The sequence below is a fragment of the Mus caroli genome, chromosome 6, assembly GCF_900094665.2.
Source record: "Mus caroli chromosome 6, CAROLI_EIJ_v1.1, whole genome shotgun sequence".
Classification (NCBI taxonomy): domain Eukaryota; kingdom Metazoa; phylum Chordata; class Mammalia; order Rodentia; family Muridae; genus Mus; species Mus caroli.
In genome coordinates this window covers 8,201,487-8,223,907 of record NC_034575.1, presented here as the reverse complement: position 1 = coordinate 8,223,907, position 22,421 = coordinate 8,201,487, and positions in this window count along the sequence as shown.

Here is a 22,421-nt window from a genome sequence, read left to right as displayed (position 1 = left end):
GTGACATGTAATCACAATGTAAATATTTTTGGAGATAGAGAATTGCCAAAGGGGTTGTGACCCACAGGTTGAGAACTGCTGTTCTGGAGACAAACTCATAAAAAGGAAAGAGGTTTCAAGGCTATATAAATTAGCAGCTTAGAAAAGAGACAAATAAGTCTGACGATCCGAAATGAGCTGACAGCTGATTTATCTGTTGGCAGCCTACCCAGAATTTGAGAATAAACTCTTCATTCCTAAAGTAGAATTTTGGCAGCAAACTATGATTTTAAAATAAACACCTGTTTTATATATGTAGCCCTGTTACACGTTAAGTAACCTCATTTCATCCTTGAAAAAAAAAAATCATCCTTGTGTCAGTTAGCTTTTTCTCACTGTAACAAAATATCTTAGACACATCAGCTTAAAGGACAAAACCAAACTGCTCCACAAATCTGGAGGATTTAGCCTGCGCTTCATTAGCGCCATCACCATGGGCCTGCGGGAGAACAGACATGCTTGCCTCCTGGGAGCTGGGAAGCAGAAGGAGCACAAGGGTCGAGAATGAGGTTCTCTCAAGGGACACCTCAGTGATCATACTTCTTTCAAGGGGATCTCCCTCCTAACATTGCCCCCCAACTCAGCTATGAAATCAGGATTAATCCACTGATGATGTTAGCACCTCAGTAGCCAAGTATGTTTCAATGGCGCCACAGACTGGACAGCAAATCTTCACTATGTAAGCATTTTACATAAGCTTTGAGTATATATATATATATATATATTCTGATTCCTACTTATTCACTAAGTCTATTTCCAATCCTGTAAGTGCCTTCATGATTCTAATACTACTACTTAAGTCACTTAAGAATGTGAAAAATCAGCTGGGCGTGGTAGTGCACGCCTTTAATCCCAGCACTCGTGGGGGTGGGGGTGGGGGGGCAGAGGCAGGCGGATTTCTAAGTTCGAGACCAACCTGGTCTACAAAGTGAGTTCCAGGACAGCCAGGGCTATACAGAGAAACCCTGTCTCAAAAAACCAAAGGCGGGGGGGGCGGGGGGGGGGAAAGGATGTGAAAAGTCCCAACATGTTAGATATTTTTAATGTTCCTTTTAGAACATTAAAATTCTAGTGTTCTAATCCTTTTAGGCAGCTCAGAAAAATTACAGTCTAGAGATATTTCTCAATAGCTCAATTACAAATTCTTATCTAAGTAACTGATTATAATTAGAAACAAAAAAGCCTGTGAAGAATAAGGATTAACTGACAATAAATAGGAGACTTACCTGGCGAACATTTTGGTCCATAACACTTTAGAAGGTTATTGTGAGTATTAAATGAAGTTTAAGTACCTTAAAGAACATAATGTATTAAACAATAATACATGATGCTATTAATTTTTAATTACTCTTGTAATTAATTTAATTAATAGATTATAAATTAATTAACAGATAAAATAATCCATCCTGTTAGCATTATCCAATACAATGTCATAAAATTAACAATTAATCCTTAATAATTAATATTATGCTCATTAGTTTTGTTAACATACAAGCTAAACTTACCTTGAAAGAGAGTCTCAATGCAGAAGTGACTAGATTAAGTTGGCCTGTGGACATATCAATGAGGAAGTGTATAAATTATGCTACATGATATGGGGAGACCCAGGCTACTGTGGGTGGTACCAGTCACTGGATTTGGGTCCTGGGCCATATGAGAGTGAATAAAGCAAATTTAGGGGTAAGCATGCATGCATTCATTCTGTCTGACCTGGGCTGTTCGTGTGACTAGCTGCTTCAAGTTCTTGCTGTCTTGATTTCCCCATAATTATAGACAATAGCCTACACTGTGAGCTAAAATAGCCCCTTTCACAGAACTTGCTTTGTCAGATTATAACTGCCACAGAAACAAAACTAGAACAGTGGTTTTCTAAACATTTCCTAAAATTCAGACACGATTTATTGGTCTTTGAAGGTGCAGTAATACTTGTGGCAATATTCTGATTCTATTTATTTTCTGAAGTCTGTCTTCTATTCAGCCAGTAAATGCATTAGGTGGGAGTCTAATTTTAATGCCTACTTACTACTCATATTATTCTATATTTCAAATTCTCATAATTTTAGTGCATCTGGGATATGGGTGAAATAATTGTTACAGGCACCTATGGCTTATTTTTATTGTGCAGTGATGGAGATTACATCCAGGGCAACGGGCACAAAAGGGGGCACTGTACCATTGAGCTTAATACCCAGCCGAGTAGTGTTATTTCCCTAAAGAAAGTCTATTTCTTTTTCATCTTAGGCAGATAAATTAAAATTTTGTCACTTAAGCCAAAACAGTAACTAAGCTGAGTCTGGTCTAGAATCTATTACTTTCCCAAGTATTCCTGGGGCATATCAGATTCAAATTTGGCTTAGTTTCTTATAAATCCTGAAAATGGATTGATGATTAAATTCTGCTCTTATAGATAGTGAGATTATCTTGGTAGTTTTCTGATTCAAATATGTCAAAAATATTAATTAAATTTTAAAATCTTATTATTTGTATGTGTGTGTACATGTGTGCATACATGTGTGTGTGTGTTCACACATGAACATGGAGGTCAGAGGAAAACTAGCAGAAATCAGTTCTCTCTCCCTCTCTCTCTCTCTCTCTCTCTCTCTCTCTCTCTCTCTCTCTCTCTCTCTCGTGAATTCTAGAAATCAAACTCAGTCATCAGGGTTAGTGGTAAGTGATTTTATCCACTGAGACATCCTTCTGGCCCTTGAATAAATATTTGATGAAATCAGACCTGTCCAATTTCTCCCAAACTGAAGACACCAAAAGCAATTTCGTCCTTCCTTTAAAGTCTTGACCAAGTCCCCAACCTTATGCTCTAGGAGAAAAATAAATGATAGTTTTGACTGGTAACCTCATGGATTCAATCAGTTTTGCCAGCCTTCACAATTACCAAAAGGTTAGACTATTATATTAATAAAATTCTTCTCTAAAGTGAGACCAATATTCCTCCTGGAGTGTGGTAATAGATGTAATAAGCAAAGGCAGCTCCCTCTGGGTATTTTACCATCTGGTATCTCTATTTTTTAAGTTATTTCCCCAACATCTTTAAAACAAAATTTTTAATTCACTTTACTTTTAAAGTTGGTACTGTAGAATTGTGAGATTATTGCTTTCCCATGATTTTGTGATCTCCATCACCATTCTTGTGAACAAATTTTAATACCATTACATTTAAAGAGACATATTTTTTAAATTTTATTTTATTTGTAATTCATTTTTTACACTCCATATTTCATTTCCCCCTCCCTCCCCATTCACCCTCTGACTGCTCCACATCCCACATCTCCTCCCCACCCCATCTCCACGTGGATGCCCCCCCCCACCTCACCTGACCTCTAAATTCCCTGGAGCCTCCAGTCTCTTGAGGGTTAGGTGCTTCATCTAAAAAGACATAATTTAATGTGGAGTCTTTCACTTATAATGATAAAAAATATAAAAATAGTGGTGACATTCTAAAAGCACAAAATCATTAGAATTTCCAACCTACTGAAGATGTAGCCACACTTCAAAATATGTCAGTCAGAGAGCAATAGACACATTTATCACATACAAGTTGCATATGATAAGGGTGGTCACATTCCTCAGCTTTCCCTACTCAATCCCAGTCTGTAACTACACTCATAAATACACAGTTAAAGGATAAATTAGCAGATCTCACTTAGGTTTGAACAGGGATATTAGGTACGTGTATAATAATCTTGTTTTCCTGGACCTTCCGCCCAGTCAATGTCTGTCTAGATCTCACTAGCATACCAGAATGTTGGGAATTTGCTGTTATATTATATGTCCACAGCTAGAGCAAAATAAAAGACTCATAATTACTCTTTAATAGTCCACACTTTAGTTTTACAAGATTGTGTGTATGTGTATGTGCATGTGGGTGGGTGTGTGTGTGCTTGTGTGTGTGCATGTGCGTGTATGTGTGTGTATGTGTGATATATGTTCATTTCTGTGTGGAGGACAGTGAGAGTTTTGGTCTCACTCTCTGCCATACAGTATTGAGACAGGATGTCTTTCTGAACCTGGAACTATGCTAGAACCTGGAACTGGCTGCCAGAAAAAAAACACAAACCCTCGTGCCTCATCCCTTCCACAACCCACAGCACTGAGGTCCTAAGGGCTTGAAACTACATGTGGATTTTACATGGAGGCTGGGATTTGAATTCAGGTCTGCACACATGTAGCAAGTGCTCTTACCTGCTGAGTCATCTCCCCAGCCCCATAGATGTCTTTCTTGTCACTATGATGTTCATCTGTTTGCATCTTTAAGAAAAAAAAAAAAAAAACAAAGAAAATCCATTCACATTACCTTAAACCACTGTAATGAGAATTCAGTCTCATTAAAATCGTTTCAGGTCTGAGCACAAAGTCTGTGCTGTTTTGAAACACATAGATTTGTTTTGTTTTGTTTTGTTTTGTTTTGTTTTGTTTTGTTTTGTTTTGTTTTGTTTTGTTTCTCCTCAAGCCTAAAGTAATAAATACTTGAAAACACAGCCAGAAAGCAGCTTTGGAGTATTTGCCATTATTGCAAATATCAAGTAAACATGTTTAGTTCAATTCTCCATGGAGTGAAGCTTGGGGAAAAGGTCGAATTATTTGTAGAAGACAAATTTCAATCCCTGAAACACAGAGATCTTGTTGGTTAAATCATTTGAACCATCAAGTTTTTCTTAAAGTGTCTCGATATGCTTTTGACTGATACCATCTGTTCCCTGCTGAAAAAAACTATTTTACCTTGGAAGGTATTCATCAAATTATAGGTGACATATTTGTTTGAGAATATACTAGACCATCTGGTGCTATAAAACTGTTTCTAAAAAATACTGCCACCCTGTCTCAGCTATCCATCCACATTTTTCAGAAGCTCTTTTTGTTGCTCCCAAAACAGAAACGTGGTATTTTTGGCTCCCAACTAAAGAAACAAAGAAAAACATTTACAAAGAGGTATTTTTTTCCTAAACACTATGGTATTTTACAGCTCTTCACTGAAGAAATAAGTGAGTGTCCAAAAGAATGGAGGGTGTAGAAGAAAAAAAGGAAGCAAGGTGAGCTGAAGGAATATTTCATACTTGGAAGAAAAAACTACCAGAATCAAGAGCCCCAGAAACCCCAGCTAGTGTTCAGGGATCTTAACAGCTAGGTATGTTATCCTATTTGTTATCATGGAAGCCAAATTTTCAGTACAAACATACTCTCATTGGAATTTGAATTCTACAGTTGATGCTTGGTGTTGGTAAAAATTTATCTTTTTTTAAGACATTTTTTCTTTTATTTAAAAAGTAGAGAAAACTCTAAGAACATAACCTCTCATATAATCTTCATTTACCCTTAATAAGTTTGCAAAGTAACAAATTTTCTCCAGTTGTACTAGTTTCTCACAAAAATAGGGCCTCTCTAAATCAGTCCAAATATTCTTTTTGTGTACTTTGAACTAGAGCAAGGACTTTAAGTATTCTCATCTCATTTTACCAGTCTTAGCAAGTGCATCACTGTGTAGGGAAGAGTCTCAATTCCCTATCAAGGATTTTATGTATTTCACCATATTTTACTGGCATAGTATTGATTTATTTATTTAAGGCATTTACTAATACTTACTATGTGGTCAGCATTGCCAACCTCTAAATATGTATTGGTGAACAAAACCATCCATACTCTCTGGTAGGGGCCTTGAACTTTACTATATGAGGTCATTGTTGAAATAATATTTTTTTTAAATCTACATTTGTAGGTGTAAGAAGAATTAATGGTTGGAGAGTGAATAATATTATAAAGCTATTGGTGATATTGTCAAGAATTAAAGACGAAGACCATAGTAGGCATCTGTGAGCAAGTAGTGCATGATATGGGATATGAAGCAAGAGTAGATAAAAGAATGTGAGTAAGGAAGGCAGAAGACTGAATTAAAAATCAAAATCAAGACTTCTATAACTACTAACTTATTAACCAAAACAATCCCTAAAAACAATCTATAAGTAGGGTTATTTGGTTTTCTGGAGTCTAACTTCTTGAGTTCTTTGTATATATTGGATATTAGCCCTCTATTGGATTTAGGATTGGTAAAGATCCTTTCCCAATCTGTTGGTTGCCTTTTTGTCTTATTGACAGTGTCCTTTGCCTTACAGAAGCTTTGCAATTTTATGAGGTCCCATTTGTTAATTCTTGATCTTACAGTACAAGCCATTGGTATTCTGTTCAGAAAATTTTCCCCTGTGCCCATATGTTCAAGGCTCTTCAAGGATTCTCAACTGAGGAATACCTAATGTCTGAGGAACACATAAAAAAAAAATGTTCAACATCCTTAGTCATCAGGGAAATGCAAATCAAAACAACCCTGAGATTCTACTTCACACCAGTCAGAATGGCTAAGATCAAAAATTCAGGTGACAGCAGATGCTGATGAGGATGTGGAGAAAGAGGAACACTCCTCCATTGCTGATGGGATTGCAAACTGCTACAACCACTCTGGAAATCAGTTTGGCGGTTCCTCAGGAAATTGAACATAGTACTACCTAAGGACCCAGCTATACCACTCCTGGGCATATACCCAGAAGATGCTCCAACATATAATAAGGACACATGCTCTACTATGATCATAGCAGTCTTATTTATAATAGCCAGAAGCTGGAAAGAACCCAGATGTTCCTCAACAGAGGAATTTTCATACATTTACACAATGGAGTACTACTCAGCTATTAAACACAGTGAATTTATGAAATTCTTAGACAAATTGATGGATCCAGTGGATATCATCCTGAGTGAGATAACCCAATCACAAAAGAACACACATTATATGCACTCACTGATAAGTGGATACTAGCCCAGAATACCCAAGATACAATTCACAAAACACATGAAACTCAAGAAGGAATACTTTGATCCTTTTTAGAAGGGGGAACAAAATACCCATGGAAGGAGTTACAGAGACAAAGTGTGAAACAGAGACTGAAGGAATGGCCACCCATAGACTGCCCCACCTGGGGATCCATCCCATAAACAACCACCAAAACCAGACACTACTGTGGATGCCAACAGGAGCTTGCTGACAGGAGGCTGATATATCTGCCTCCTGAGAGGCTCTGCCAGTGCCTGACAAACACAGAAGTGGATGCTTACAGCCATCCATTGGACAGAGCACAGGGACCCCAATGAAGGAGCTAGTGAAAGGACCCAAGGAGCTGACAGGTTTGCCGCCCCATAGGAGGAACAACAATATGAACTAACCAGTACCCCCAGAGCTCTCTGGGACTAAACCACTAACCAAAGGAAACACATGGTGGGATTTATGGCTCTAGCTGCTTATGTAGCAGAGGATGGCCTATTTAGTCATCAATGGGAGGAGAGGCCCTTGGTCCTGTGAAGGTTCTATGCACCAGTATAGGGGAATACCAGGGCTAGGAAGTGGGAGTGGGTGGGTTGGTGAACAGGGGGAGGGGGAGAGGATGTGGGGTTTTCAGAGAGGAAACTAGGAAAGGGGATAACATTTGAAATGTAAAGAAAAAATCTAATAAAAAGAAAAAATAAAGGAGGTTCTATTAAAAAAATGACTGTGAGCATCTACTTCTGTGTTTGCCAGCTACTGGCATAGCCTCATATGAGAAAGCTATATCAGGGTCACTTCAGCAAACTCTTGCTGGCATATGCAATAGTGTCTGGGTTTGGTGGCTGATTATGAAATGGATCCCCAGGTGGGGTAGTCTGTGGATAGTCCATCCTTTTGTCTTCGCTCCAAACTTTGTCTCTGTAACTTCTTTCATGGGTATTTTGTTCCCTATTCTAAGGAGGAATGAAGTATCCACACATTGGTCTTCCTTCTTCTTGATTTTCTTGTGTTTTTCAAATTGTTTCTTGGGTATTTTAATATTCTGTGCTAATATCCACTTATCAGTGAGTGCATATTTAGAGACTTCTTTTGTGATTGGGTTACCTCAGAAAGGATGACATCCTCCAGATACATCCATTTGCCCAAGAATTTCATAAATTCATTGTTTTTAATAGCTGAGTAGTACTCCATTGTGTAAATGTATCACATTTTCTGTATCCATTCCTCTGTTGAGGGACATCTGGGTTCTTTCCAGCTTCTGGCTATTATAAATAAGGCTGCTATGAACATAGTGGAGCACATGTTCTTATTACCAGTTGGAACATATTCTGAGTTCTGAGTGCCCAGGGGAGGGCCCCCAATGGAGAAGCTAGAGAAAGTACCCATGGAGCTGAGGGGTCTGCAACCCTATAAAAGGAACAACAATATGAACTAACCAGAACCCCCAGAGTTTGTGTCTCTAGCTACATATGTAGCAGTAGATGGCCTAGTTGGCCAACATTGGGAAGAGAGGCCCCTTGATATTGCAAACTTTATATGCCCCAATACAGGGGAATGCCAGGGCCAAGAAGTGGGAGTGGGCGGGTAGGGGAGCAGGGCATGGGGAGGGTATAGGGAACTTTCGGGATAGCATTTGAAATGTAAATTGAGAAAATATCTAATAAAAAAAATCTATGAACATTTGTCATACGCACAGGTAGGTGTAGTCTTCCCTCCTCAGCAAAGAAAGTGTTCTTTGCAACAGATAGAGACCACTAAAGAAAATCACAGCCAATCAAAATGCAAAGCATGGAGTTCAATCCCAATGGATATATTTACAATACAACTGCTGTGGCTAAATCTCAGGGACCATTGCAGAAAAGCAGGTAGAAAGAGTATAAAAGCCAGTGGAACAAGGAGTATAGAGTAAGATTTTGTCTTTTAGCAATTGCAGAAGCTAGGCTCATCAGTCACATCAACATGACTGCCCAAACATGACCTGAACACGGACAACACCAATGAACATGCTAAAGAGGATGGGAGCAAGCCCAGGAGGCTTCAACTTTTTAGGAGAACCTATGGGCAACAGAGGCTGGTTGGAAGCGGGAGAGGTGGTCTTCCTTATGGAAGAACACAGCACTGGTTGCCCAGTGCCAAGCAGTAGTCCCCGATAACATACATACAGGTAGCATTATGTGGACTGAACATGTTATATTTAGGAATGTACTTCAGTGTATACATGCAATAATACTTAATGAAAGAAGAGGGCATGTATTTGAAGGAGTCTGGGAGGGAATATTTGTGAGAGTTTGGAGGAAGGAAAGAGGAGAGTGTTGTAATTACATTAATATCAAAAGTGACTTTTCTATTACAGGGAAAATATAATAAAATATTGATACATGCTCAAAATGAATGTCAGAAAAGATTTCAGGATGGTTTTCAATGACCTATCAGGAGCAATTTTCACACTGCAACAACAGAACATAGGAGGCCAAATAGTGGGACTGTGAAATGAGAAGATCCTTTGTGTCATCCTAGCCTTCTACTGTGGGGCATCTACTGGAAGATTTTACTCAGATTTGAAAGACTGGACCTATTCTGAGAGTTGATATGTCAAAGTTAAAATTTCATTGTATTTGTTTTATATTGCTGCCATCATATCACCATAAATTAGCATCTCAAAAATAGTATATTTTCATGATTTTTAAAAAAATAATAAGTGCAATTACTGAGACTCAGAGGTTACAAGCACTTACCTACTTACTGGGCAAGCCTGATGACCTCAGTTCAATTGCTGAACACATAAAAGCTAGATGCATAATCCCAGCACTTCCAAAGTGGGATGGAAGTACAGACAGGAGAATCACCTGGAAGGCTCGCAGACCAGCTAGCCTAGTACACATGGTTCAGTAGAAACAGTAAGAGAGCAACAAGATGAAAAGAGAACCAACTCCCTATCACTGTCTCTACACACACATACACACACCACCACCTTGCTCATTATCTACTGGAGTTTCTCACAACTCTGTTATTCTGGTTTGCACACTTCAATTCTTCTGCCTACCCCTCTTGAGGCCATTATCTTACATCAAATTCTTTTAGGACTTCAGCATCTCTGAATTTCCTTTCAGCTTTGTATCCTCCTTCTCTGGTTCTTTAAGAAGACAAATTATATCATCCAGATTCCCCAGAATAATTTGTATTTTAAGTACTATGATCTTTTGTTCATCAGTGAAATACCTTCCCACTGTAAAAATATATCAAAGGAGCCAGGAATCACTGTTTGGGCATCTTTGGGGGCATTATTCAATCATTCTAAAAGGTGACCACCCACAAGTCATTACACAAAATGATTTCTTTTGAGTCAATTCTCCATTAAAAAGACAAAACTTATAGTTTGGTGTGCAATTTGTGACTTACTGGTGATGTAATGATTTGACCTGTAGAGAGATGGGAACCTAAGAGACAGACATGGCACCTAAAAGTTCTGCTCAATGCTTCTTACTGCATTCTAGGATTCATTGGGGACACCATGACTATGTCACAATTGGTTGAAGTTGTGTGGGATCTTTTATGGAGATAAGAAGCTACTGTCAGACTTTGCATTTATGTTCCATGAGAATCTATAAGAACCTTCTGAACAGCATTCTATTCCCTCAAGAATTAAGAGCAACAATTGACAGTTGGGACCTCATAAAACTAAATACAAAGGAAACAATCAATGAAGTGGGGAGGAAGCCTACTGAGTGGGAGAGAAAATAAGTAACAGGAAGCTATAAAAAGTGAGAAAACTTTGAGTTTACAGTAGAGCTTTAGGTAGCTATCACCAGGTGACAAACTATCCTTCAATTTTAAAGAACTTGCTTGTGTGTGTACATGGGTATGTACACATGTGTGTGAATACACATGCATATGACATATGGCAGGTATGTGAAGCTAATAGGAAAATTTCAAGTGTTGTCCCTCTGCTCCCTTTTATCTGTAGTATGAGAAAGTTTCATATTCACTTTGGAGTTCCCTTAGTAACCAGCAGGTTTCCAGGAATCTTCTTGTCTGCCTTCCCTCTCTCCACCTTCGTGAAGTAAAGGATGCTTTGTACGAAACTTGGGAGCAACAGAATCAGGTAACTAGGTCTGGCTGTATCGTTAACTTGCACAGTATTCTGATAGCCGTGATCCTAACATAACAATGCTAAAATTGACAACTTAGGAGAAAGCTAAAATTAATCAATGAAGAGACACTTTGTATGAGACTCAAAGGAGAGCAGCACATTTGGTTTGGGAAAGCTAACAGTTAAGGAGATTCATGCAAATGTGGAGATCTCAGAGATATCTTGATTAGTTCAAATTTTATTCAAAGTTTCTAAGAAATGTCAGAAATATTACATGTGCTTTCATATTTGTGAAATAATGAATGCTTGGGAAAATTAATGTCTATGTAAAAATAATAATCTCTAGACTACTTCTGTACTGGGGAAATGTTCATGATGCGTTCTAAAAGTAGCCATGATCCCCTTCCATGGGAAAGGTGGTCTCAAATGAGTAATTTCAGTTAGTAGGATATAGATCAGTTACTATGATCAAAAACAGTAAGACTCCAAGCTATCCTTTAAAAATCTGCTATAATGTTTTACAGTTGTTTATATTTAATTTTAGTATATGAATAATCAAATTATTGATATAGCTTTTAGAAGTAAATATTCTATGTAAAATGAGAATATTCAAAACTAAATTATGGTAAATATTGGAGCAAATTGAATATAACAATGTGGAAAACCACAAACATTTTAGTTCTTGTCTCACTAATTCATATTGGGAGAGGGGGCCTAATTAATCAGTAACAACTTATGCCATGTACATCAGATAAGTAATTATTAATTACACTGTAATTGTGGGATATTAGGCATGTGAAAATATGTAAAGTTATATTGAGTTAAAATAAAGAAAATATTTAAACATTATGGCTATGAGTTTTAGGCATAATTACACATTCCCTAAAACCACTTACCTTATTGGCTTGTTCTGAGTAAAAGTGTAGGTTAAATGTTTCATACTAAGTAGATGTACTGTTCTTTAATGCCAACTTAAGGTGTATTGTAAGACTCTTAATTAACTGTAAGACTTTAGACTTAATTAACTTTAAGACCCAAGGCTTGAAAATGTAATTAAAATAAATAGAAACCGATCCTTGTAACAGAGGATGAGCTACTTAGAAATTAGGAGCACTTGCAATAATATCAAGCAAAAATAGCTGGGCACCACACAACAAATTTTACCATTAAGTTCTTACTCATGAACACATTTTCCCTCTGAATATTGACTTGAAGAGGATAAAATTAATCGTGACAGTACAGCCTTAAAGCATGCTTGGTAAGGGTAACTGAGGGTCCATTCAAAGAAGCACTATATATGTATGTGAAGACGTGAAATGAGGAAACCCATTGTTTTGTGTAATTAATACAAGTTAATACATAAGGATAAAAGAAAATCAATTACTCAGTGTGAAAAATAAATTTTAAACTAGTAATTTAAGCCTACATAGTGTCATGTTAGTATTATTTGATGTAGCTCTATCTTGAAAATATAAATATTCAAAAGTATTAAGATTAAAGAAAAATAAACTATATATGGCTTCTTCAACAAGAGCAGTTAGATCGCAAAGTTAAGAGTAGTCTTCATGTGTACAACTTGCCTTGGACATAAAGTTCTTCAGAAGAGTTCTTGTCTCGTGGTCTTTCTACCCCATGTGTGTATTTGTACAGTATTTTCCTAACTGCTGAAACCTATGGTCTACTCAGCTTTATAGACTTTTGAGCTACTTTCTAATACTTTATAACTACAATCAGCTACCCCAAAATGACCAACCACCTGCGCATAGTAATGTTTACACACCTGACATGCCTACAGGACCTATGAGAGAGCAGTACAGTGCTGTCACTAATCTCTTGTTTGTGGATACCTGTGGTTTTATCCAAAGGCACTTATTGTTATATTCTCAAGAATAAACCCCAAGTCTTATGAAACTGAGAAGATAGTTAAAAGTCTGTAATCATTTCGGGTACTCCTTTGAAATACAGACTTCCTCTGGCAATGGAGACTGTGGCCCAGATACCAGTGATGGAAAGTTAAAAGAGAAATGTTCCACCTACTTGCAGTCTACTAGGAGAAAATAAGAAAGGTTAAAAGGGACTCAATTAAACCTAGATTAATTTTATTCATGGAAGGAGTTCTAAATTTGAATGTAACATAGTGACTATATAATACTTCCTGGTGAACAGAGCATGCCCAGAGTCATGAACTTAAGAGAACACAGTGATAGTAAGGTAATTGAACACCAGGAAAATGTTATACCTAGATTGAAATTGCATGAATCAAGCCTCCTTCTTCCGGCCAAAATGAAGATACAGAAACCGGGATTTCACTCCTGCCTGAAACAATCTAAAGAAACAAAGAATGTAACGGGTTTTCATGACTGCAGATCCCAGCAAGGAAAGACAGTAATCCTTGAGAAATGGCAAATAGATGGTGTGACCCATGACTGTCTACACTAACTTCTGTGACAGGGTGTGTAAGCCTGGGACACAGAGGTCAGAATTAGTAAAGTCAACATGTTAGAAGAAAGTGGACAAATTCCTTGAAAGGCACAAGCTAGTAAAACTCACACATAACCTGTGTAACCCTGTAATTATTAAGGAGATTAAATTTGTACTTGAAAACCTGACAAAGAAAATTCTAAGACCAGACACTTCAAAGTATTTGCAAAAAAATTAAAAAGAAAGCAGATCCCCCAACGCATTCCAATGGAGAAAAGTATTATTCATACACTAAACACCTAATAAAAATATAACAAGCAGAGAAATGCAGAAATGAAACGTTTCAGAACTATGCATTGGTATAAAATTTTAATCTAAATTAAAAATTGAATCCAAACATATATAATTATATAGTATAAAATGAATAACGCCATTTCAGTTTTTAATCTTACTACTCTTTTCTTTTTGCATATATGTTTGTTTGTGTGTAGTATAGTGTGTGTGTGTGTGTGTGTGTGTGTGTGTGTGTGTATGTGTGTGTGCATCTGTCTGTGTGTGTGTGAGTGCAAGTGCATGCTTGATAGGTCAGAAGTTGACTACAGGTATCATCTGCCATTGTTCTCACTTTATTTACTAAGGCAGGGTCTCTTGTTAAATCTAGGCTTGCAAATTTCCCTATTCAAGTTAGCTAGCTTGCCTCAGCGATCCCCAGTCCCCACTATCTGAGCACTGGGGTAACAGAGCAGCTATCATGCCCACCTGCCTTTTTATATGAGTGCTGTGGCTCCACACTGATGCTTACGCTTGTGAAGCAAGTGCTTTATCCACTATTCTGTCTCCCTAACTCCTCACCACTCTTTTACCTATGGATATTTCCCTCAAGAGAAATCACCGAAATGACCTCCTGTTTAACAAGCCTATAAAATTCTTGGTCTGTGGGCATAACTGATTACTCCATGCTATATACTAGCATTTTTTTTTTTACAAAAGAAGCTTTTACTTTAAATATATTACTGTCATTTAAAAAATGACAATGTTAAGGTACTAGAGAGATGGCTTGGTGGTTAACTGCTTGCTGCTGCTCTTCCAGAGGATCCAGAGTGATCAGAAACCATGACAGGCAGCACACAACTGTCTCTAGCTACAACTCAGGGGATCCAATACATTCTTCTAACCTCCAGGAGCACCCACATGCATGTTATGTGTACACACATACACATGCACACACCCAAACTAACATAAAGATGAAAATGCGGACGATAAATTGTCCTTCTTAAATGCACACCAAAATAACTAATATAGCAGTTGCTGGTTTCAAGGGAAGATAATTCCAAGGTTATCTATAAATTGTCATGTGGCATGACAAATACCCTCTAAATGTTGTAGAATAAAACTGAGCCAGTAAATGAAAGAGAAAACTGGACCATGTCTACTGAACAGAAAGAATGGGGAAAAGAATGGGTGTTTAAGGTGCCAAGAGAAACTGAATATCATAGAATGATATCATAGAAACTGAATATCATGTATCACATGGACGCAGAGCTTGAGAGGGAGCTAGAAGGGAGCAGCCTGTCTGTTGCTACTCTCAACTTCACATTTTCAAATGCAATGGGTTCAAGATGGGAAGAGAATAGCTATGATACAGCAAAGCCAGTTACAGTTTCTGTGCATCTGAACTTGTGGGGTTTTTTTCCCTCCGAATTCTGCTATACTATCACTGTTCCCACTTCTGGCCTGATGTGTGCTTTTGATATTTCAGAATGTCAGGACTTCTTATTCTAACTGCTCTTCTGGAATGCGGGTAACCCAGCAAAGGTTTACACTTAGTTACATTACACTCAGTCCTAGCAAAATGCACTAGCTGCACACACACACTTCTTACACACATCGTGTACTTTTGAGTCCACCATCTTCCATCTGCTTTCAATTTTATGGGTCTTTAGTATTTTTGTTTGCTTGCTTGCTTAACTTCTTAGATGTCAGACTACTTCACAGAAGTCAGAAGAGGAAGTGGATTGACTTGCCTATAAAGATGTGCAATTATTTGAAGTTTCTAAATTATCTGAAAGCTGTATATGGACAAATGGCTTTAAAATATTTATTTATTATTTATGAGTGTATGAATCTTTGGCCTACATGTGTGTATGTGTACTACATGCTTGCTTGAGGAGGCCAGAGAAAGTGTTGCATCCCTTGGAACTGGAGTTACAGAGGGATGTGAGTAGACACATAGGTGCTGGGAACCAAACCTGCATCCCTGCAAGAGCAGCCTGTGTATTTAATTACAACCAATCTTTCATTATATTAAAAACAATCCAGCTTAACCTGGATTACAAGACTATCTGCTGCCCCAAAACTGCTCCCCTTTCCCACCTGAGTGTTAACATTTCCAAGTAATAACATCTTTGATATCACAGGATATACATAAAAATGTAATGTAGAGACTAGTGATGGATGGCAATTAAAAAAGAATGCGAACAATGGATTTCTGAGCACATCAATTTTAAGAAAGATTATATAGTAGGTGCTGGTCTGAAGAAGATTTCTCTTTAGACTGTCAATGTTTATGTTCCCTGTGGAGTAGTTGTACACCACTTTAAACACTAACGATATATCACTGTAAGGCAGGCGATAGATAACTGAATTAAAGCTCAAAGCAATTTTATCTACAGATTAACCACAGGATAAAGATTTCTTCCTTAGTCAAGCAAGCATATAAACAAAGATCATTTCACGTAATGGTAAGTATTTACGTATTTTAAAAGGAGTAAAAAGCTAGTCAATAAAACATTCTCTCTGCAAGGATGACTTGTAACTGGCCTGAACTATGTGATAGGGATAGAGGCTTCAGAGAACCAAATAACCTTATTTAAAAATGGGGAACAGAGCAAAACAGAGAATTCTCAACTGAGGAATACTGAATGGACAAGAAGCACCTAAAGAAATGTTCAACATCCTTAGTCATCAAGGAAATGCAAATCAAAACAACCCTGAGATCCCACCTCATACCAGTCAGAATGACTAAGATAAAAAACCCAGGTGAAAGAAAATGCTGGCGAGGATGCGAAGAAAGAGGAGCATTTCTCTACTCATGGTGGAATTGCAAATTGGTACAATCACTCTGGAAATCAGCCTAGCAATTCCTCAGAAAATCGGACATAGTACTACCTGAGGACCAAGCTATTCCACTCCTGGGCATATATCCAGAAGATGCTCCAACATATAACAAGGACACATGCGCCACTATATTCATAGTAGCCTTATTTATAATAGCTAGAAGCTGGAAAGAACCCAGATGTCCCTCAACAGAGGAATGGATACAGAAAATATGGTACATTTACACAATGGAATACTACTCAGCTATTAAAAACAATGATTTCATGAAATTTGCAGGCAAATGGATGGAACTTGAAAATATGTTGGACATCAATGAGAGGAGAGGCCCTTGATCTTGGGAAGGCTCAATGCCCTAGTGTAGGGTAATGCCAGGGTGGAGAGGCAGGAGTGGGTGGGTAGGTGAGCACCCTCATAGAAGCAGGGGGAAGGAGGATGGAATAAGGGGTTTCTGAAGGGAAAACTGGGAAAGGGAATGACATTTGAAATATAAATAAATAAAATATCCAATAAAATAAATTAAAAACAATAAAATCCAGAAAATAAATATTCACCAAATGTGAATTGATTTCCCTTATTTAAAAATTGTTATATGCTTTTTATATAAATCAAATTTTAAAAGTAACCACAGTAGGCTTTTTTTTTCCCCTCACAGAATGTCTCAAGACCCTAGTGGATACAGGAAGCTGGGGATAGTAGGAAAACACTTGGTCAAGAACAGTACAATTGCGTCTAGTTAACTGTTCCAACATCTAAAGACAAGAGCATGAATAAACTATATTAAATAGTAATATAAAAAAATAGAGAAAAGTTAATGTAACAAAATGTATACATATAAAATGTTTATTTTTTAAAGCTCACTATGAAAGATGGCATAGGCATGTTTCCATTTATATTAAGCTCTAAAACTGGACCAAATAATTTTGATGAAAAACAAACCAACAAAATAATCGCTTATCAAAATAATCTGAGCGTTGAATACAACAGAACACCTTTTGAGTTAATAACCGTAGTTTTGATCTTCACGGGTGCTTGTTTATATTAATTTCTAATGCATTATGTTACAAACTGAACACACTATTATAATCTGTTCATTTTATTTTATATAAAAAGAACAAAACAATAAACATGTCAAACTGTAGTTAATGATAGTCATGATGGAATATTCGGAGGAACTGTGTGGAGTTTGAAATTCACTTCTAAATGCACCAAGTGTAAGGTCAGATGCTGGATGAGGAGTGGCAGTGACAGTCATGCAAAGCATTTTTGGTAAGTGGATGTTTGTATTATTCCACATTCCACTATTGGGGGAAACAATTTACAAGTAGGAAAGATGTCGTGGTTCGGATATTCACAGGCTTCTGTCTGTTTTCAAGCCTGAGGGAAAGCAAAACATCATGCCGAAGGGACCTGCAGAAGCAAGAGCTGCTTGGGCCACAGGGTCCAGAAAGCCAAGGAGAAGTTAACCCTTGCCTTCAGAGGCACACCCCCAGTGACCAACTTCCACTTCTGAACTATAACACAAGCTTATAATAATGTAATTATGATCCATTCCTGGATTAAGTCATTGATTAGAGATATATACCAATGCAACCAGTGGTCTTTCAAAGATTCTAACACAATTCAATAACTGCTTATTAAAAGCCTAAATGATAGAATAACAAAATCAATTACAATTTCAAATTACCAAAAAATTTAAATGTTTATAAAAAGTAGTCACTATTGTCTTTAATTACAATTTTCCCTAGAAAATTGTATGTAGAAGAATATGCATGAAATTGAAGTAGAAGACTTAAAGCTATTTCGTAGGTTTGATGGTATTGTTGTGTACTTTAAAATCTATAGATACATAGTACAAAGTAAAATTGGAACATTTCTAAAATAAAGATAATTTGATAGGTTAACTAGATGTTGTATACATAAACAAAATAATTTCCTTTTGTCTATTAACAGAATTTATAAATGAATGTGGAAAGAAATGCTTCATGTACAATAGTTTCAAAGTGACAATGTACCTAAGAGCTACTTATATTTAATAATTAGTATTTCTAAAAGAAAAAGTGGACCAATCCACAATTAAGAAGCAATGGAAATCCTATTAAACAACAAAATTTGAAGCAAGGAAAATCATTATGCATTGTTGAATAAGTGCTACATCATAAAAATAGGTAGAGCATTATATCCACTCAAGAAGAGTAAAGTAAAAGCCACCACATAAATCAAAGTAGATTTTCATTCTCATAAAATGCTGTTGTCAACATGTGTTTTATAAAGTGGAAATCATCGTTCATACCTTTAATCCCAGCATTCAGTAGGCTGTGTCAAAATGGTTGACATTCATGGCCATCCCTGGCTACAGAGTGAATGCTGTGCGAGACTGGACTCCAGAATGAAAGCCTGTCATGAAAAAAAATAATAATTTTATAAACTAGTAAAGTCCTTTAAAGAATAAAGCTAAGACTTATGGGATCTCAGAAAAATATAAAAATCCAGAAGACATGTACTTTTCAAGGTACCTGTTACCTCTGCCATAAGAATAAGTTCTACTGAGAAAGCTCAGCGTAAAGGTGTAGAAAGGCAGCATCTAGGGTGAGCATAATAGGAAACTCTTTTGCAAAGTACATGAGACCTCTTTCATAAGAATAAGTTCTGCTGACTGAGAAACAATGCTTAAGAGTCTGGGGTAAATGTCTGTGAGATTTGGGTGAGGTCTGACACTAGAGAGAGCAAAGATCACCAGGTTATAAATTACATCCACTTCCAGCTGTCCAGGCCAAAACATGGGCACATCCCCTCCACTGAATAGAAAGTAGTGTGTGTTGTACACTTCTGGTTTCCCTGGTGCTATCTTAGAGCCCTCTACAAGCACGGTAGCTAACTAACTACCTTACTAAGTAAGAAAGAGACTGAACAGACACTAACCAAGAATATATTGGAATAAGATAACAGATGAACAATTCTAGTCTAACTAGGTTATGTGAAAAATCTTAACCCTAATTAGAAGACATCCACTTCTTTTGAGAAAANAAACAAACAAACATTCACAAATACTAGCCATGACATTTACATCAACAAAATGTAAGTCACTGGAGCCAAGTATGCATAAAATGAAAATGTAGCCAAAAGTATTCCAATGAAGTTTAAATTATTAAATGATTTCTGATTTAAACAAAACCACAATTGTAACACAGTAACTCATTCAAACCCTATAATAAGACTCAATATGTGTTCAAATATTAACAAAATTCCCCCAGAGACACTTGGAAAAAAAAGGAAAACATATTAACCAGAACCTCAGGAAAGACTTTATTATACATGAAGAATTAGAAACATTTGCACTAGAATCAGGAAAGATACGAGTGTCCACCCCGTTACTATTTCAACTCAGTGCACTAACAGTCAATGTACAGAGACTATTTTCAAATCTACTATTATATTTCAAAGACAATATAATTATTCTTCTTAATAAGTAGTAAAAGAAGGCTTTGGTAATGTAGACAGATCAAGTGCAAAATGAATAGTTTTCTTATGTATTAGCAATAGCTTCTTTAAACTATAACCTCAATAACCCTATTTACAAAAGAGCTTTAAATAATCCAGGAAATACCTAACACTAAAGCTGTAAGACCCAAGTTAAAAAAGAAAAACAAATATTGAAACATAAATTAAAAACTAACTAAATGGAGAGATGATTGAGAATTTTTACCATAGTGAGGACTGGCATAATTCCAGATAATCTGGTTGAATGTGCTCCCCAAAAGCATGTGTGCCCATTAACAGATGAATAATGGGCTGGAGAGACAGTTCAGAGGTTAAGAGGGTATATTGCTTTTGTAGGTACCAGAGTTCAGTTCTCGGTGTCTAAGTCAGGCTGTAACTCCCTCTGTTAAGGATCTGAAGGCCTCTTCTGGCCTATGAAGGTAAACACATGCACAGGTACATGTAAAACTCACACATTAATATACATTGTTTAAAAACAAAAATAAAACTTTAAATTTTAAAAAAGATGAATAGATAATGAAAATGTTATCCATGTATATAGTGGAATCTTACACAGTTGTGAAGAACAATAGATTAGGAAAATAGATGGAGCTGGGAAGTACAGTATCAATAGAGGAGACCAAAAAGGCAAGAAATACATGTTTTCTCATATACACAGAGCCTGGTTTATAACATCTATATGTATGTACATAAATGGGTATAAGCACAGGTAAACATCTGGAATGGAGACTGAGAAACAGCAAGAAGAGGTAAGAGCAGTGAAAGGAAGAGAACACTTGTAAGGAAAAGTAAAAAGTCAGACTGGGGAGATCCGATGAGAATGGCACAGGAGAGGAGCAAGGAGATGAGTGTGAGCTTCAACCAAAACACTTTATATAAAAATGTGAATATGATACTGTCTTAACCGCTGTTTTTATTGCTGTGAAGAGACACTATAACCACAACAATGTTAAAGAAAAACATTTAACTGGGGCTGGCTTACAGCTTAGAGGTTTAGTCCATTATCATCATGGCGGGAAGTGTGACAGCATAAAGGCAGATATGATGCTGGAGAGTAGTTGAGAATTCTACACCCAGATGGACAGGCATCGGGCAAGGAAAGAGACACTGGGCCTGTATTGAGCTTTTGAAACTTCAAATCCCATCCCCAATGACACACTTCCTCCAACAGGACCATGCCACTTTGTGATGAACAAGCATTCAAATCTGAGTCTATGGGGGCCATTCCTGTTCAAACCACCAGAGATACCTAATACTTCATTGAACTGTGAATCTATGATTTCCATGTATAACAGATGCAGGATGTACTTTGCCCCAAGAATATAAGAACCCCAAGAATTATGTGCACATTTGTCTATCAGTGCACTCCAACAATGGGAAGAACAAAAGCACATCTCTCAAAAACCACTTTCATGGCTGAAACATTTAATTAAATTAATTTCACATAAAGGCAACATTTTGACTTCAAAACTGAACCACAATATGAGGATATTTAGAATAAATATTGGATAAGCAGTAAGTAGATGAGTAAAAAGCTTATAAGTCTATATGCCCCAATTATTATGAATTCAAGAGTCCCAGCATGTCCCAGCAAGAACTAATCTCAGGTTTGTTACTAAGTTCTTGTATTTATGACAGCCAGTCTGCCCCATTTGACTGGCCACCAATCTCAAAATCATTTTCAAATTCCTGTTCATGCCCACTTTTCTCCATCATCTACTAGTTCTACTGGTGTTGCTTCTGTGACCAAGAATGGCTATTAATCATTGAAACAATAAGAGGCAGAGCCTCTTCAGTCTCTTGCATCAGTCAGTGTAACAATATTTCCACTGATTCCACTTCTTCAGTACTTTCTCCCCACTGATCTTAAGCAACTATCCTAAAACACAAATCTGATCACAACAATCTCCTAATAAATATTCTTAGGAAGTTCCCTGTTACTGATTGGAACAAACTCCAGACTCCTTAGCATGGCACACAAAACCTTGGATTTGTCTGACATATAACTTCAGCATACCCTCCTCCAAACCCATTCTTTCCCTAGATACCCCATACTCAACATTCAGTACCTGGCTCAATAATTTTCTCATAGGGAATTCATTTGTGATACTCTTGCTGGATCAAGGTCCCTCATCACAGCACTTTGAAGTTCCTTCAGTGTAAAACCTTTCCTTAGCATAGTACAAGTGCTTGAACATTAATCCTCATGGTCACCATTCTGTGAACAATTTAAAGAAGGGGCCATAGATTTGTCCTGCATTTTCAGCAAAGAGTACACATGGTCACTGGAGTGACTGATGGGGAAAAGGGGGGCATTTTCAAGAAGAGGAAGAAGGAGGAGGAAGAAGAGGAGAAGGGGGAGTAGAAGGAGAGGGGTCAGGAGAGGGATCAGGAGGAAGAAGAGGGGGAGGAGAGGGAGAGGGAGGAGAAGGAGAG